This window comes from Rattus norvegicus (genome assembly GCF_036323735.1).
Source record: "Rattus norvegicus strain BN/NHsdMcwi chromosome Y unlocalized genomic scaffold, GRCr8 chrY_unlocalized_31, whole genome shotgun sequence".
Taxonomy (NCBI): Eukaryota; Metazoa; Chordata; class Mammalia; order Rodentia; family Muridae; genus Rattus; species Rattus norvegicus.
In genome coordinates, this window is record NW_026947391.1 from 247,228 (window position 1) to 260,842 (window position 13,615).

Consider the following 13,615-nt stretch of genomic DNA (forward strand, 5'->3'; position numbering starts at 1 on the left):
TCTCTTAATTTAACTGGAGAGGTTTGCAATATCTCCTAGTCTGTTGGTTATTCATATAATTCGTCTTTGGTGTTGTTATTGAATTTTATGACTAACTTCTTAATATTCTTTATTTTGAAGGTAAAATATATATATATATACATATATATATATGTAAAATAGTTTATAAAAAGATTACAGTTTTAGTGGAAATATAACTTAGTGATGAACAATTTTATAAGTATTCTCTAAATTATTGAATATTCTACATTTTATTAGTATAAAAATATTATAAATACCACATCCTTTATTAACTTTAACACACACTGCTCCAGTTAATATAAACACAAATATGTTTGTCATATTTATCTTTGAAATTTTCTTAGTTTCTTAGTTTCTTAGTTTCTTGACTTTTCTATCTGAGCTTTCTCATCGTTTTTCAAAAATAAATCTATTGCTCTTTTATTGAGAATCATAATGAATATTCATTGATACATAGATATATAAGAATGTGACAATATACACAATGGTACTTCATTCTCCCTAGGAAAACTAAACCGAGTAAGGTAACAAAGACTTAGAAAGGCAAATACCATGTGTTCTTTTTCAAAGAGATCAAAGAATCTCCTTTTAATATACTTGTATTTATGTGAAGCTGTGGGTGGTTTGAGTTCACTTAACTGGTATACGTCACAGAGATTAGAGAGATTAGAGAGTAGGGTTTTAAACAGTGTGGAATGGAAGATATTGAGCATGTGGGATATGAATCTAGAAGTAAGAATAATGAAGAGAGACTAGTATAAGTGGTGAGGGACATAGGGCAGGCGGAAACAAAGAACTGAGGAAGCGAGGATGAGGGTGATTGTCTACAAACATAACATATGGCAACCTGTTACTTTATAGGTTAGGTTATAATAAATATTAAAATTTAAAACTAATACCATAATGTTCAATGCTATAAACATCATGTTTGAGGAAAAATGCCAGGAAGTGATATCAGAATGAAAACAATATATTTATCTTATTTGATCTTAGTCATATTATCCATAATTACTTGTTAAAAACATCATTTGTCTGCCAAATTTATGGTACCACTTAAAAATTGCCTGTGATATAATAATTCCTTATGATAGTAGAGAATTTTTATTATTAGGTCAATTTTTAAAATCTGTGATTTGATCTTGTTTTAAGTTTCTTTTTACCTAAATTTGGTCCTCATGACATTCACTCATACTAAATTATAATTTTCAATTTTAACATACTACTCTAAAATATGATCAAGAGGGTTGTTGAAATTGCTCAATTATAAGTAATATTATCCATAAACTACAGGACATCCTCCACAAAGCTTAAAGGTACAAAGAAGATAAACAAGAAGAATGGCCAAAGTGCATAAGATTGACTCTCACTTAGAATGGGGAATAAAATAGTCTAGGAGGCCGATTGAGGAAAGGAACTAGATGAGAGATGGAAGGAAGAGGAGAATGGATCCTGTGTGTGCAGGGAAGGAGATAGGACCCGATAGTCATGAGAAAGAAAGGAAATCTTGAACTTTAAGAGATGAGGAGGTGGGAGAAACTTCTAGGAAGAGAAAGAGACCTGGTATAATGGAGGTACCCACGAATCAATGGGGTGACCTAACCTGTGAACTACATTGGTGATATGAAACATTAGGAGGCCAACTCCCATTGCCTGGAAAGATGAAATATAGAATATGGAGGGATAAAGACACAAATACACCCACAAAACCTTCTTCGCAAAATTTTTCAAGCCTAAAAGAAAATCTGAACCGCATTCTAGGGTCCATATTGTCCTTTGCTTTACTGATGGCTGGTAATTTTTGCTTAAATTAAGGATTTGAGAGATTATCATTTGAAGTAGGTGTACAATATTTATACTGTTATATTCATGCTTTAGCTGGGCCAACTTTGTTGCCAATATCATTGCAAAAATTAAAATTGGAAAACAGAATATTTGAGTACACATTCAGTAATATATATAAAGTCTCCTTTCAAAGAATGTACAATAAGAAAATGTAATACAATATTCATTCACCTAAATGTCTGGAAGGAAAATATTGGACTTTGGGAAACAGAGAAAACCTAGGAACTTGAACTGTATGTCACAGGAATGGAACTGGGAGAGGAATTATTATCCAGAATAATCTCCTCCACCCCATGTTCCTAGATCTTTATATCCATGCCAAGCCCCTGACCAACATTCTCTATTCCGAACATGTACGTACGAATGAAGCAAGGAGAAGTCTCCAGCATTAGAGATAAATAGTATTTAAAGGTTTCCAGTGTGTCACAAGAGACACTCTTGGAAAGGGAACCCTCAAATCTGGTCAATGTAAAGAAAGCTGTTCAATAGTTAGATCATGGCAGTTCTCAGTGACATCATCATTAGGTCCTCCCTGAAATATCTCTTGTATCCTGAAGAGCTCTAGCTTTTCTGTGATGTCACAAGTGTCATGGTGACAGCAACTGCCTCTTGGATATTCTTTGAGGACCTCTAGGGTTAACTCATTGACCTCTTATTCTGGCTAAACAGCCATTTGTTAGGGAGATAAAAGAGAAGGAAGCTGGCCTTCTGTCTTTGTATAAAAAAAGGAAGAAATAAATGGTCCATGGGAAAGCTCAGTGAGTCTTGGGTAGGCTTTGAGTGTTGTATCTGAAGAGATAGCCTTGATCTGAGCCTTACACACATGGGAATACAGAGCTGGGATTCTCTCATTATCATCTGGACTTCCCTGCTTGATATGGTTTCTGGAATTCAGAGAGTTTATATAATCATTTTCTTCATTCCAAAAGTCAGTTGTTGGGAAGGGCACAGTTGTTCTAGTGAGAGCTCATGGCTTTCACTCTTTTTGCCCTGAAGAAAAAGGTCCGAAGAAACAAAGGATAGGCAAGTATTGTCTCCTCAGCTCAGTGTAAACGCCTCCATGCTTTGGATACCTATAGTGCAGTTTGTGTCTGACACTGATATTTGGGAGAGAAGAGCTTCTAGTTGAGACTTCATCATCTCAGTCTTTCCACTAGTATTACTCTGATTACCATTTGCTGATAGTTACCCTTTAGATTTCTGAGTCAATATGTGTAATTAGCTGACAGATGTCTTTTCTTTAATTTATTTCATTTTTTTTTAAATTTTAGCAAATTTTATTGCTTTTTTTATTTGGATATTTCTATATTTGAATTTCAAATTTGATTTTCTTTCCCAGTTTCATGTCCATAAGACCCGTAACTAGTCCCCCTAACATTCTTCTATAACCTACCTTAGTGAACCTTGATATTACCTTGAACTGAGAGTTAAACCTAGGTTGGACCAGGAACTTCTCCTTCCATTGGTTCCCAACAAGGCCATCCACTGCTACATATGCAGTTGAACACATAGGTCTGTCCAAGTACAGTCTTTGAATATTGGTTTAGTACCAGAAAGCTCTGGTTCACTGGCATTGTTGTTCTTATGGAATTGAAATCCCCTTAAGCTCTTGTAATTCTTTCTCAAAAACTACCAACAAGAGATCCATTTTTGGTTCACTGGTTTGCCAGTAGCATTCTCTTCTGTATTTGACTTGCTCAAGCTGTGTCTCTCAGGAAAGATGTACATCTGGTTCCAACTATACATTTGGTGGCTCCTACAGCTATGAGGTTAGGTGGAATTTTCACATGGATTATGTACACCTAGGTCAAGAATGTAGAATCCACAAATGGCAATTCCAAACACCTCCCTCTTGTTCTTATGAACCTATTGAAGTTGAAGTTTCCCTGGACATCAAGCCATTCATCTCCCTGCACATCCTCCTGAATTTTATGTTTGTCCTGAAGTAACAACCATGGTAAAACCTCGAAAACCTTCACGTCTGGCCCTAGAGGAACAGGAAGTTAGATATTAAAGAACTGATGTCTAATGAGACTACTGAAACATATTCTATATTTCATGTTTTCCTTAGCTTTTCTGATGTCTCGAAATTTTTGGATAAACTAAGGATTTGGAAGTTCATCATTGGAAATAGGTACATAATATTTACATTTTTATATTCAACCTTAGGTGGGACCCTTGGGTTGCCAAAATCATTGCAAAAAAACATGAAATTGGAAAACAGAATTTTTCACTTCACATTCAGGAATATATAAAGTCACCTATCAAGGAATGTACAATGAGAAACTGTAATGAAATATGAATTCAATTAAAGGATTGTAGGGAAAATGCTGGCCTTTGGGAAACAGAGATAACCTAGGATATTGAACTGTATGTCACAGTAATGGACCTGGTAATAAAATTATTATCCAGAGGAATCTCTTCCACTCCATGTTCCGAGATCTTTTCTACCCATGCAAAGCTCCTGATTATCTTTTCCTTTCAGAGCATGTAACCACTAAGGAAATAAAGAGAAGTTTCTAGCTTTAAAGACATGTAGTATGAAAAGGTTTCCATTGTTTCACAGGAGACAAACCTTGCAAGGGCACCCTCGAATCTGGTCATTGAAAGGAAAACACTTTAGCAGGTAGGCCATGGCAATTCTCAGTGACATCACCATTAGGCCTATCTAAAAAAATCTGTTGTATCCTGGAGATCCCTAGTTTCTTCTGTGATGAAACAAGTGTTGTCCTGACAGAAGTTGCCTCTCCAGTAGTCCTTCAGTACCTCTAGGGTTTACTATTTGGCCTCTAATTCAGCATAAACAGCCTTTGGGAAGGAGAAAAAAGAGGATGAAGTGATCAAAGATGGGAAGAAGGAAGCTGGCCTTCTGCTTTGTTATAAAAAAAAAGAAATATGTGGTCCATGGGAAATCTCAGTCATTTCTGGGTAGTGGTTGAGAAGGTTTGCTGAAAAGATAGTATTGATTGGAGCCTTCCAAATATGGTAATCAGGAGATGGGAGCCTCTCAGATGCATCTGGACTTCCCTGCTAGTTATTGTTCCTGGAAGTCGGAGAATTTATATCATTCATGTCTTTTTTCCAAAGCCAAGTGTTGGGAAGGGCACAGTTTTCTTTAAAGCTGATGGTTTTGGTCCTAAGGAAGAAGGGAAAGACAAGTATTGTGTCCTCAGCTCAGAGTAAATTACTCCGTGCTTTGGATTCCTAGAGTGCAGATTGTGTCTGACACTGATATCTGGGAGAGAAAATTGCTTCTATTTGAGATTTCACCATCTTCGTCTTTGAACTAGTATTACTCTGACTACCATTCCCTGACAGTGACCCTTTAGATTTCTGAGTCAAAGGGTGTAATTAATTGGCAGTTTTCTTTTCTTTTATTTCTTTCATTTTTTCTTTTTTAGCAAAATATATAGCTTTTTAAAATTTGATATTTCTATATTTACATTACAAATGTTATTCCTTTTCCAATTTCCTGTCTCTAAGATCCCTAACCAGTCCACCTCCCATTCTACTATAATCCCCTTACTACCCCTTTGCATTCCCATGAACTGTGAATCAAATATAGGGAGGACCAAGAGCTTCTACTTCTGTTGGTTCCCAAGAAGGCCATCTGGTACTAAATATGCAGTAGGAGCCATAGGTATGCCCATGTACATTCGTTGAATATTGGTATAGTACTAGAAAGCTCTGGTTCATTGACATTGTTTTTCTTATGGGTTTGCAAACCCCTTTACCTCTTGTAATCCTTCCTCAAAAGTTATCAACAAGAGTTCCATTTACAAGTAACTGGTTTGCCACAAGCATTCACTTATGTAATTGACATATTCTAGCTGTGTTTCTCAGGAAATGTCTATATCCTCTTCCTGGCAGAATGCACTTCTTAACTTCAACAATCTTATCTTATTTTGGTGGCAGATCTATCTATCTATCTATCTATCTATCTATCTATCTATCTATCTATCTATCTATCTATCTATCTATCATATATATATTGGCTCCTATGTGAGGTTAGATGGAATTTACCATTGATTCTGCGCATCTAGAACAAGAATGTAGAATCTACAGATGCAAAGTTCCCTCCTGTCCTTATGAACTTATTGAAATTGAGGTTTCAGTTGAACTCAAAACATTTCTTTCCCTGCCCATCCACCTAAGTCTTATGTTTGGCCTGAAAAAAGAATCATTGTAAAATATCCAAAAACCTCAAGTGTGGCCATGGGAACACAAGAAGGAAGATATTGCAGAAATGATATCAAATGGGAATAGAGAAACAAATTGTATAGTACATGTTGTCTTTGATTTACTGATGTATGATAATTTTTGGATAAAATAAGAATTTGGAGTTTATCATTTGAAGTAGGTACAAAATATTTACACTGTTCTCTGCACGCTATACTTCGGCCCTCTTTTTTGCCAAAATCATTACAAAAATGCAATTGTAAAAGAGAATTTTTGAGTACACTTTCAGGAATGAATACAAAGTGCCCTATCTAGGAATGAAGAATTAGAAAATGAAATACAATATTCACTCAATTAAAGGTCTGTATGGAAAATAATGGCCTTTGGGAAACAGAGAAAAACTAGGAAATTGAACTGTATGTCACAGGAATGGACCAGGGAGCAAAATTATTATCAAGAAGAATCTCCTCCACTCCATCTTCCTAGATCTTTTCTACCCATGCCAAGTCCCGATTAATTTTGTCCATTAAGACCATGTAAACACTAATGCAGCAAAGAGAAGTCTCTAGCGTTAGAGAGATGGAGTACAAAAGGTTTCCACTGTGTCATAGGAGACTCTCCTAGAAAGGGCACCGTCAAATCTGGTCAATGTAAGGAAATCTGTTTAGCAGGTAGTCCATGGCAGTTCTCAGTGACATCATCCTTAGTACCCCCGTAATATATCTCTTGTATCCTTGAGAGCCCTATCTTCTTCTATGTTGTCACAAGTGTTGTCCTGACAGCAACTGCCTCTCAGATATTCATTCCATATATCTATGGTTTACTAATTGGCCTATAATTCAGTGTAAAGAGCCATTTGGGAGGGAGGACAAATAGGATGAAGATATCAGAGATGGGGAGATGAAAGCTGACCTTCTGTCTTGGTACAAAAAAGGTCCTTGGGAAAGCTCTCTGAGTCCTTAGTAGGTGTTGAGTTGTTTCATGAAGAGATTGTCTTGATCTGAGCCGTCTACAAATGGGAATTAGAAGCTGGGGTCCTCTCAGAAGCATCTGGACTTCCTGCTCTTACAGTTCCTGGAAATCAGAGAGTTTATATCATTAATTTCTTTATCCCAAAACCCAAGTTTGGGAAGGTCACAGTTGTTTTCCTGACAGCTCATGGCTTTTATTCTTTTTGCCCAGAAGAAAAATGTCCTAAGGAAGAAGTGAAAGACAAGTACTATGTCCTCATCTCAGGGTAAACTCCTCCACGCTTTGGATTCCTATAGTTCAGTTTGTGTCTGACACTGATATCTGGGAGAGAGAAGTGCTTCTAGTCGACTCTTAATCATATCAGTCTTTTCACCATTATTATTCTGATTACCATTCCCTGACAGTTACTCATTATATTTCTGAATTAATAGGTGAGAATGGCTAGCAGTTTCTTTTTTCATTTCTTCCATTTTTTTAGTAAATTTTTGCTTATTTTATTGGCTATTTCTATATTTACATTTCAAATGCTATTTTCTTTCCAAATTTCCTCTCCATAAGGTTGTAACTGGACCGACTCCCCTTCTTTTACAACCCTCCTTACTGCACCTTGACCTTTCCTTGAACTGGGAACCAAACATGAGAAGGACCAAGGGCTTCTACATCCATTGGTGCCCAAGGAATCCATCCTCTGCCACATATGCTGTTGGAGCCATAGGACTTTCCATGGACAGATTTTGAATATTGGTTTAGTGTCAGAAAGCTCTGGTTTGTTGGAATAGTTGTTTTTATGGGGTTGAAAGTCCCTTCAGCTCTTGTAATCCTTTCTAAATATCTACCAAGAAGAGACATGCTTTCTGTTCACCAGTTTACCACTAACATTCACTTCTGTATTTAACATGCTCTAACTATGACTCTCTGGAAAGATCTTTCTCCAGTTCTTGGCAGCATGCACCTCTTAGCTTCATCAATCTTATGTAATTTTGGTGTCTCCTACACCTATGAGGTTTGGTGGAATTTTAACATGGATTATGCACAACTGGGTCAAGAATGTAGAATCCACAAATGACAATGCCAAATAGATGCCATTCTCTACTTATGAAACTATTGAAGTTAAGTTTTCCCTGGACCTCAAGACATTTCTCTCACTGTCCATCCTCCTGAACCTTATGTTTGGCCTGAACAAAGAATCAGGTTAAAAAACCCTCAACCCTCATGTCAGAACCTTGGAAATAAGGAAGGGAGATATTAGAGAACTGATTATCTTTTGGGACTACAGAACCACATTCTAGAGTTGATATTGTCCTTTGCTTTACTGATGTCTGTGATTATTGGATAAAATAAGGATTTGGGAGTTTATCATTTGAAGTAGGTACACAATATTTACACTGTTATATTCACTTTATCATTGGGCCAAAATCATTGCAAAAAATGGAATTTTAAAACAGAATTTTTGAGTAAACATTCAGGAATATTTATAAAGTTCCCTATCAAGGAATGTACAATAAGAAATTGAAACACAATATTCATTCAATTAAAGGTCTGTAGGGAGAATACTGGCCTTTGGGAAACAGAGAAAACCTACAAAATTTTTATGTATTTCACAGGAATGAACCTGGGAAAAAATTATTATCTAGAAGAATCTCCTGCACTCCATTTTCTTAAATCGTTTATACACATGCCAAACCCATGGCTAACTTTCCCCATTCAAAGCATGTAACCACTCATGAAGAAAAGAGATTTCAACAGTTTTAGAATGATGGACTATGTAAAGGTTTCCACTGTGTCACAGGAGACGTACCTGGAAAGGGCACTCAAAATCTGGTCAATGTAGGGAAATCTGTTTAGCAGGTAGGACATGGCAGTTCACAGTGACATCATGATTTGGCCCTACTGCAAGTATCTCTTGTAACCTGGACTCCCTAGCTGCTTCTGTGACATCACAAGTGTTGTTGTGGCTGCAACTGCCTCTCTGATATTCTTGCAGTACCTCTAGGGTTTAATAATTGACCTCTAATTCACGGTAAACAGCCATATGGGAGGGAGAACAAAGAGGATAAAGATTTCAGTGATGTGGAGAAGGAAGCTGGCCTTCTATCTTTGTATAAAAAAAGGAAGATGTACATCATCCTTGGGATAGCTCAGAGTCCTTAGTAGGGATTGAGTGGGATCTCTGAAGAGTTAGGCTTGATGTGAATCTTCCACATATGGGAATCAGGAGCTGGGAGCCTTTCAGAAGCATCTGGACTTACCTGTTCATATCATTCCTGGAAGTCAAAGAGTTTATATCATTATTTTTTTATTCCAAAGCCAAGTGATGGGCAGGGCACAGTTGTTTTGCTGAGATCTCATAGCCTTATTCTTTTTGTCAAGAAGAAAATGGTCCTAAGGAAGAATGGAAAGACAAGTATTGAGTCCTCGCCTCAGAGTAAACTCCACCATGCTCTGGATGCCTATAGTGCAGTTTTTGTCTGATACTGATATCTGGGAGAGAGAAGTGTTTCTAGTTGAGTCTTCATCATCTCAGTCTTTCCATTAGTATTACTCTGACTATCATTCCATGAAAATGACTTTTACATTTCTGAGTCAATAGCTGTGAATACTTCGCAGTGTTCTTTTCTTAAATTTCTTTATTTCTTTTTATTTTTTAGCAAATTTTATTCCTGTTTTAATTGGGTATTTCTATATTTACATTTGAAATGTTATTTCCTTTCCCTATTACCTGCACATATGATCCCTAACCGGCCCCACTCCTCTTTTTCTATAACTCCCCTACTGTCCGTTTTCAATTCACTGATTTGCCTCTAGAATTCACTTCTTTATTTGATATGCTCTAGCTGTGTCTCACAGGAAAGATCTCTATACAGTCCCTGGCACAATGCACTTCTTAGCTCCATCAATCTTATCTAGTTTTGGTGACTGATGTGTATATATTTTTGCCACATGTACGGCCTGCTCTGAATGGGATTTCCTCAGTCTCTGCTCGAAATTCATAGATATTATTGTGTCCACCTTTTGAAAAGGATTAAAGCATGCACATTTTGTGTATCATTTTATTGAGCTTCCAGTTGTCTGTGAACTGCATCTTTGGTAATTTTAGCTTTTGTGCCAATATCCACTTTTGGTGATTTCATAAAATGTGTGATTTCATACCATTTTGTGATTGGGTAACCTCAATCATTATGATATTTTCTAGATCATCCCATTTGTCTTTGGCTTTCTTGAGATAATTGGTTTTAAGAGTTGAGTAGTACACAATTGTTTAGATGTACTACATTTTCTGTATTCATTCCTCTGATGAATGCCATTACGGATTCTTCTAGCTCTTGGGTATTATACATAAGGCAGCTCCCAGAAATGAACCCACACACCTATGGGCACTTTACTTTTGACAAAGGAGCCAAAACCATTCAATGGAAAAAAGAGCATTTTCAGGAAATGGTGCTGGTTCAACTGGAGGTCAGCATGTAGAAGAGTGCAAATCGTTCCATGCTTATCACCGTGTGCAACGCTTAAGTCCAAGTGGATTAAGGACCTCCAAATCAAACCAGATACAGTCAAACTAATAGAAGAAAAACTAGGCCAGCATCTCAAACACATGGGCACTGGAAAAAATTTCCTGAACAAAACACCAATGGTTTATGCTCTAAGATCAAGAATTGACAAATGGGGTCTCATAAAACTGCAAAGCTTCTGGAAGGGAAAGGACACTGTGGTTAGGATAAAACGGCAACCAAGAGATTGGGAAAAGATATTTACCAATCCAACAACAGATAGAGGGCTTATATTCAAAAGATGCAAAAAACCCAAGAAGTTAGACAAATAACCCTATTAAAAAATGGGGTTCAGAACTAAACAAAGAATTCACAGCTGAGGAATGCCAAATGGCTGAGAAACACCTAAAGAAATGTTCAACATCTTAAGTCATGAGGGAAATGCAAATCAAAACAACCCTGAGATTTCACCTCACACCAGTGAGAATAGCTAAGATCAAAAACTCAGGTAAAAATAGATGCTGGCGAGGATGTGGAGAAAGAGGAACACTCCTCCACTATTGGTGGGAGTGCAAACTGGTACAACCATTCTGGAAATCAGTCTGGAGATTCCTAGGAAAATTTCACATTGAACTACCTGAGGATCCAGCTGTACCACTCTTCGGCATATACCCAAAAGATGCCCCAACATATAAAAAAGACACATGCTCCACTATGTTCATCACCCCCTTATTTATAATAGCCAGAAGCTGGAGAGAACCCAGATGCCCTTCAACAGAGGAATGGATACAGAAAATGTGGTACATTTACTCAATGGAGTATTACTCAGATGTCAAAACAATGCCTTTATGAAATTCATAGACAAATGGTTGGAGCTTGAAAACATCATCCTGAGTGAGGTAACCCAATCACATAAAAACACACATGGCATGCACATGATAAGTGGCTATTAGCACAACTGCTTGAATTACCCTAGATGCATAGAACACATGGAACGCAAGATGGATGATCAAAATGCGAATGCTACACTCCTTCTTTAAAAGGTGAATAAGAATACCCTTGGCAGGGAATAGAGAGGAAAAGATTAAAACAGACACAGAAGGAACACCCATTCAGAGCCTGCCCTACATGTGGCCCATACATATACAGCTACCCAATTATACAAGATGGATGAAGCAAAGAAGTGCAGGCCGACAGGAGGCGGATGCAGATCTCTCCTGAGATACACAGCCAGAATACAGCAAATACAGAGTCTAAGGCCAGTAGCAAACCACTGAACTGATAACAGGACCCCCGTTGAAGGAATCAGAAAAAGAACTGGAAAGCTTGAAGGGGCTCAACATCTCATATGAACAAAAATGCCACCAAGCTGAGCTTCCAGGGACTAAGCCACTACCTAAAGACTATACATGGACTGACCCTGGACTCTCATTTCATAGCTAGCATTGAATATCCTAGTAAGATCACCAGTGTAAGGGGAAGTCCTGGGTCCTGCTAAGACTGAACCCCCAGTGAATATGATTGTTGTGGGGAGGGCGGCAATGGGGTGAGGATGGAGAGTGGAACACCCATATAGAAGGGGAGGGGAGGAGTTAGGTGAATGTTGGCCCGGAAACCAGGAAAGGGAATAACACTGGAAATGTAAATAAGAAATACTCAAGTTAATAAAAAAAAAGAAAAGAAAAGAAATGGCATGCTAAAAAAAAGAAGTTAAAAACATATATGATATTTATAAAAAGGCATTTTTTTTTCCATCCACTCTATGTTGGGAAGCAGAATAAGCAGGTTTTTCTTTGTTTTTATTTTGATAACTGTCACTGAATCTCCTTTGTCAAATAAATAAGTTTATTTTTCTTCTGCTTGCATCCTGTCTGACCTTCCGATTGCTTTTAGCAACAGACCTCAGAACAGATGAAGCTAACGGGGGTAGAGATATTACAGTTGTTGTCCTGCTTTGTACCCGAGGCTGTCAGAAAGTGTTCAGTAGTTTAAGGTGCTAAGTCCTGGAATGGCTTGTTGTATAACATATAGCTTTAAGTCTTGTTAGGATAAAAGTCTTCAAGAGCTTGGTAGGACTTACTTCTAAAGTATATACTAATAAGTATTAATAAAAATAGTAAAAATAGCAATAAACAATAATAAGAATAGGTGACTGGGATTTTTAATGAAAGGAATAATGGCAATTTTATTGACCAAACTTTTAAGATAGAAAAGGTTTCTTAAACATTCTGCAGAGGAAGACAAAATTCTCAAAAGAGCATGCTGAATGTGGTAGTTTAATGTCTTTTCCTAGCAAGAATTCATAGGCAAATAAAAGCTAAGGAAAGAACTGTTGAGTGTGATTTTATGCAGAAAAGGAGTAAACCTGCATGTTTTTCACATGGAAGGATGGGCTGTGTCATATACCATCATTGCTTATACATGGGAAGTATAGCCTCAGCTTTCAAATGTAGTTGTGTGACTTGATATGGATGGTAAATGCTGAAGGATGTGATAGGTTGTTGAGTCCAGGACAATGATGTAAGGGATAACACAGGGGTCATGCATTTTTTTTCCTTCTTGTCTCACTCTTCTGTTGTTACAATTGCCATGAATGATCTCATCATTCAGGGGACTGGAGTGAACAAAATGATTTTGAGGAGCATGGGAGCAGATTCTTCAAAGATCATGTAGAATATGAATGCTGAATGCTGATATCTAATGCTATTAGATTTGTGAATTTGCTTCTTTGTTGTCATTGTAGACAACATAAACAATGTGGATGTACCAAAAGTGAAATAATAATGGAACGTTTATATGTTAATATTATGAATATTTCGTATCATTTATTTTCTCCCCCTCCATCACTTTTTACAATAAACTAAATGTACTCAAAAAAAAAAAAAAAAGAAGGCCATAAGCGGTAAGCAGAAGAGTAAATCTGAATAATAATAAAGTCTGTTAAAACAAACATGAAAAGGGCTAGAAGTGAGCAAGCAACCCATGGAGAAAGACCAATATACCTCTTGAAAATAAAGTGAACATTGGAAAATAAGTGCTGTAATTGGAAGTAAAAGGTACAGCAAGTCCTACAGTTAGGACAGTGATGGCACCCAGGCTACTGTACTCCA

The 13,615-nt window shown here is 37.1% G+C and overlaps 1 long non-coding RNA gene across 3 annotated transcripts; it reads right to left on the reverse strand.

The window, feature by feature from the left end:
• Nucleotides 1-3,380: 3,380 nt before the first annotated feature.
• LOC134484705 (uncharacterized) lies at nucleotides 3,381-9,331 on the reverse strand. 3 transcript variants are annotated; one of them, XR_010062386.1, is made up of 4 exons: nucleotides 8,813-9,299; nucleotides 6,955-7,116; nucleotides 4,439-4,999; nucleotides 3,381-3,850 (listed from the first exon to the last, which is right to left on the reverse strand). It is a non-coding gene; the product is annotated as an uncharacterized LOC134484705 (long non-coding RNA). The 3 variants fall into 3 exon arrangements; XR_010062385.1 differs by having other exon boundaries at nucleotides 3,381-4,999; nucleotides 9,264-9,331; XR_010062384.1 differs by having other exon boundaries at nucleotides 3,381-4,999.
• Nucleotides 9,332-13,615: the final 4,284 nt, after the last annotated feature.